We start from the raw sequence: 6,000 nt of genomic DNA, 5'->3' as shown, positions 1-6,000 counted from the left end.
TAAAAAGTACTCAATAAATAAATGTATATAATTACAAGAGTACAGTCTCATAATTTTAGTGGAATAATATTGAGATTAATAAATTAAGGTTATTATATTAAAAAGTTTTAATTAATAATCTAAATTTACTGGAGCTTGAAATTATAGGTCCATACGTCCCCAAGATGGCCCTATCAACACTAATCAAGGTAAGAGTTGAAACCGGGAAAAATCAGGGAAATGACATTTGGAAGAAATTGTTCTTTGGGGTCAAATATGTAGATGAGATAGATTAACTAATTTATTGATTCTAGAAATTAGTAAGTTAATTAATAGAATTTTTTTTAAATAGTTTTTTAAATAATATTGTAATTTTTGAAAATTCAATTTAAATAATTAGATTAATTAATTAGTTTTATATATTTAAATAATGTGAAAAGATAATTCAGATAATTCAAAATTAGTTTGAATATATTTGAAATTGATTCATTAATTAATCTGATAAGATTAGTTATTAGGTTTATATATTTTTTAATAAATAAAATTTGTTGAGACACATGCCTTGAAAAAGCATGTGTTACACGCCAATCACAGTGCTTGCACTGTGACTAGCGTGTAACAGAGTCCAAGACTAGGTCTTGGATGTTTTTATTTATTTATTTAATGATTTAATAATAAGTTTATAATTTGAATTTTCTCTCTCTGAAAAGTTTTTTGAATTCTCTAGAATAATAATTTTTGGTTATCTCTCTATCAGATAGATTTTATAAAAGAATAATAAATAAATTCAAAATTATATCGTATTATTTGTCTCTATCCCTAAAATTTGTCTTAGACCTGAAAAATATTCCAAGATCTCATGTGTTTAGAATATCTTGTGAATCACGTAATTCCCACCATAAGTGTACGTGCTCACACGCGTCTTGAGGTGTAGAGATACATCTTGGAAGATCTTGGTTTGAGTATTTTGAAGGCTGCTTTGGATTGGATGTTCGTTGGAGATACAAAAAGATAGCATTGGATCTTGATAGTTCTACAACTGGTAAATTCCTTATCTTTTTCTATGTCATTGATTAATGTACGCATGTTAATGGATCCGATTATTTAAACTGTGTTTTAAAAAAAATTGAAATCCTTGGGCCCCCCACCCCGTGCATTTCGCTTCGCACATGGTAAACAAATGTTCCAACAATACTAGCCAAGCAGCTCTAGAGGAGGAAGTACCTTGCCTCATAAAGTGTGGGTTCATCAGGGAGGAAAAATATTTGACCTAGATAGCTAACCTCGTTCTGGTCCCAAAACCTAACGGAAAATGGAGAACTTGCATTGACTTTTCTGATCTCAACAAAGCCTGCCCAAAGGATTGTTTTCCTTTGCCAAGAAATGATATGCTCATAGATGCCACGACCAATCATGAGCTCATGTCTTTCATGGATGTGTATTCTAGATATAACCAAATCACAATGAACCCTTTGGACCAAGAGCATATAAATTTTATGACCGAGCATAACGTATATTGTTACAATGTCATGCCTTTTGGGCTAAAGAATGCAGAAGCTATGTATCAAAGGCTGGTGAACAAAATATTTGTTAACTAGATCGGCCGAAATATGGAAGTGTACGTTGATGACATGCTAGTCAAGTCAAGGATTTCCAATAACCATGTGGCCAACTTGGAAGAATGTTTCGCCGTGCTGAGAAAATACGACATGAAGCTAAATCCCCATAAATGTACCTTTGGTATCTCATCGGGGAAATTCTTAGGCTTCATTGTAAATTCAAGGGGGATTGAAGCCAATCCAGAGAAGATCAGATCCCTGTTAGACATGCCTTCACCTAGGTTGTTGTAGTGCCCTACTAATCCAGGACCGTTACACTGTGTTTTTAAAATAGTGCTTAACTCATTAAGCGAGTCAATTGGACTTTAAACGTGTAATTAAAGTTAAGTAACAGTTTAGGTATTAAAATTTTTGGTCAAAAGAGTTAAACTTTTCATTAATAAGTTTAAATATATACAAGGGATCCCAAAAAGAGTTTATAAACAAAATATAACATGTTTGGGGTTACAACAATGGCCGACCTAAGCGGCAAAAACTGAATTTACCCTAGTCCCTCAAAATAATCTAGCGTCGTGGTGGTCGAGCAGATTGAGTATGTACACACCGCCCCCAAAGCTCTCCAACTCATGACTGGTCCAGCTTACCCTTGGCCTTTCCTGCACCATAAAGCACCCATGAGCCAAGGCCCAGCAAGAAAACCCAATTTAACAGAAACAGATATTCAATAACATGTAAATCATAATTAACATGCTTCACAGTTATAAATTAACTCATTTACACAACGCGTGGCGAGAGAGTGCATACGACACCCCTATAGTGGCCCAGCTATCACGACCTACACTATGCGTGATTATCGTCAAATCCAGCTCATGCCGATCATTCACAAATAAGTGCACTACAATAGATGCATCATTCACATTTATACATAAACACAGAATAGTTAGAACATATATAGTACACAACCATAATCATGTTCACAGGTCGGGACCAATGCCCTAAGCACGAAACAAGTGTCCGTTTCTTACCTTGAGTCTTGTGTAAGTAGTGGTATGACCCTGAGCATGAACCCCTTTTCTAAGCCTTGTGGTAAACCGAGTCACAACAAAAACAGTACCCTCATCAAGAACTAATCTTGTATACCGACTCCAAGACTATTCCTTAGCTCTCAGGACTTCCAATTTCACCAATCTGGGTGATGGAACTGTCCCCCGTGCCCCCAAGCTTTTCCCAAAACCCAAAAAAAATCATCTTCTGAAATGGTGATAGCGCAGGGGCGCCCAGAAGCACAGAGACTCCCCAAAATATTCGACTTCAGCGCAGGGGTGCCACAACGCGAACCCAAAATTTTGGGTTTCTTTTTCTTCGTTTTCTCCAACCCAAAATCGCCCAAAACTGACCTAAGCCTCCAAAAATCACCAAATCAAGTTTTCTAAACAGATTTCAAAGTAACTTTGACCCCAATATAGGTTACTCAAGTGCCAAAGAACCTAGAAACAACATCAAAACATTCAGAAACCCAAAAATGCAAAAAATCATCACTTTGAGTTTTTGAAACTCAAGCTTTTCCCCAATTCAAAAATTCAACAGCCAAACCCAAAATTCAGACCTAAAACAAGCTTTAAACCAACAACTTAAGAAGTTTCTATCACTAATAGACTTACACAAACACCTTAGAACCCCAGAAATTCAAATTTCAACCAACAAACCAAACATTACCTCATGAACAAAACCAAGAGAATGAAGAACAGAGAAAGGGTTCTTACCTCCTCTGAAATTTCAAAAATCCAAGTTGGGAGGTTGGCTTTGATCGCTGCTAACTTCAATAACAAGCTCCAATTCTCCTTAGGGCCACCAAAGATTTAAAGCTTCACTCCTAGTCTTGGCTTCTTGGAACCTTTGTATGCTTGAGAAGAAACTAGAATAGAGAAATGGAGAGTTGAACGTGAATGATGGAAGTGTCCAGCACTTGGTCCCTTCTAGCTTGGTCTAATGGTCAAAAATATCATTTTGCCCCTACCCTTAACTTATCCTCAAAACTAGAAGTAAGGGCAATTTGATCATTTTGCCTAATTTTCCACTAATCCTCAAATTTTACCACTACTTCCCAATTAAACCATTAATCCAAATTATTCTCCCAATTAATTCCATTCACCAATAAATCTTGGTAGTTTTCCAAATTACTAAAATACCCCAAGCTCACCCTGAGCCGGGATTTATCCCCATTGTGACTTTTCTGCTAATTTGCTCAAAAGGATTGACTCATCCCGAATATCTCAAATATATCCACATAATAATGTGGTCTTATACACATAACATACAAAATTATAATTACACCCTCCACGGGTCAAAATTACAAAAATGCCATTTTTTAAAAAAGCGGATCTTTAAGCACATTTAATACACGTAAACATGCATAAGCAGTCATATCATAATTGTAACGCCCTGGATAGCCAAGACCATTACACTGTGTGTTTATAAAGTGTCAGACTTGCTAATCAAGTCATTTAATTGAAAGCGTGTCATCGAAACTGTAAAGGAACTAGGGTTAAAAATGTTTTGGTCTCAAAAGCCACATTTTCATTAAGGAGCATTTCTTGTTTACACGGGATCCCGAAAATATAAGTTTAAAGATCGTTTACAAAAGTCATAGGGTTTAGATACAATAACAAGCCATACTAAGGCAAAACAAACAATTAGGCAATCCCTGTCCTGATCCATTCCTCGACCATGGTGATCGAACAGTCGTCTATGTACATTCAACCTCACAGCTCTCAACCTCAGGATTGGTCCAACTTGCCCTTGCCTTTACCTGCACCACGTAGCACCCATGAGCCAAGGCCCAGCAAGAAAACACAACAACAGAGCATAAGCAATCAACAGACAAGTCAACGTCTCATACTATATCACACAATCTCAACCATATAATCATTCAGTATAATCAAGTAGTCAACATACAAAACATATCAACCTGTATCATATATCATATCACAAGTGATAACTAGGGCTAGCGCTCTCAGGCTGCTCCCTCCGTTATCCCACTGACTCCGGCCCGCTTAAACCGAGCTCAGTGAATATTAAGCTGTCCTCGGCTACCAGTGGCCAAGCCGCGCCCTGTGCGCAAATATTATGTACGACACTCTTAGTCCGCTTTCACATGTCCCATGGCATAATACCATCATTGACACGATACAAATATCAGGAGCACTTAGTCCCATCACAAACATATAACCAGGTGCAGTTTTCTTACCTTTCGATACGCTAGCTTTGATCACTCGACTCCTTGAGCACGATCCCCCTCGAGCCCTAGCGCTTACCTAAACACAACCATAGGCCAAAGTCATCATCAAACCTCAAGTCCAAACCTAGCCTCGGGGCTAATTCTGAGCCCCCCGGGAAGTCCTAGTTCCACCAAACAAGGTGGTGGAAACAAACCCCAAACCCTTGGTCAAAAACCCTTGCAAATAACCCTAAAATCCTCTTCAGAAGGCAGGGTAGCGCTACAGCGCTCATGGGAGGGCGCTACAACGCTACAAACAGAAGCAAAATCCCCTCAGCAAGCTTGGCCTAGCGCTACAGTGCCTAAAGGCTAGCGCTGTAGCGCTAGTCACAGACAGGCCAACTCCGAGTTTTTCCCTCCTGCGATTTCCTCGAAACAACCTCAACCAAAACTCTTCCAAATCTTTCCCAACCTCAAAAACAACCTTATGACCATACTCCACTCATCCCAAGCACCCCAAATACCTAGAACTCAAGCACATGCATCCCCAAACTCAAAATTCACCATAGCCACTTCTAGACATTAAAACTCAGCAGAAACCAGTTGAACATCAAAGTTAGAGCTTAGAATTTATACCTTTGATGGAACTTCGACCCCAAGTTGTCCCTAAACCTCCTTGACTTGCTTCTCCTCAACCCTTGGCTCCAACTTCCCTAGAATTCCCCATCAACACAGCTTAGATATCTTTACTAAATACCAAAACCAGAACTGAAGGAACTTACAGAATTTTACCTCAAGTGTTGATGACCTCTTGCTAAACCTCTGCCAATTCCTCAAACCTAGCTTAGGATCCTTGATGCTTAGTCTATCCCAGCTCTCCTCTGAGCTTTGCTCCAAGAAAATCCCAGAAAAGTGGTGAGAGAACCATAAACCGACCCAAGAGAGTGCAACTCTGTTTTTCCCTTCCTTTTCTCTTTTCTTTCTTTTTCCTTCTTTTCTCTCTTTCAGACTTCTATAACTTTCTACAATTCCCACTTACATAAAGCCTCAGCATATCTATCCCTTACATGCCAAATGACCTTAATGCCCTCCCCTTTATTTCTAATCCTTTAGTCCACTTAAGGGCATTCTAGTCATCTTACCCAATTCCCGCTAACTCCTCGAGTGTCTCTAATATTTCCCGCTTAACTCCCGATACCTAATTAATCACCAATAATATTCCTCAATGTCAAGATAGACTCCAAT

The sequence above is a fragment of the Humulus lupulus genome, chromosome 1, assembly GCF_963169125.1.
Source record: "Humulus lupulus chromosome 1, drHumLupu1.1, whole genome shotgun sequence".
In the NCBI taxonomy this organism is placed as follows: domain Eukaryota; kingdom Viridiplantae; phylum Streptophyta; class Magnoliopsida; order Rosales; family Cannabaceae; genus Humulus; species Humulus lupulus.
The sequence above is the reverse complement of the archived record's forward strand: the minus strand, read 5'-3'. Positions refer to the sequence as shown.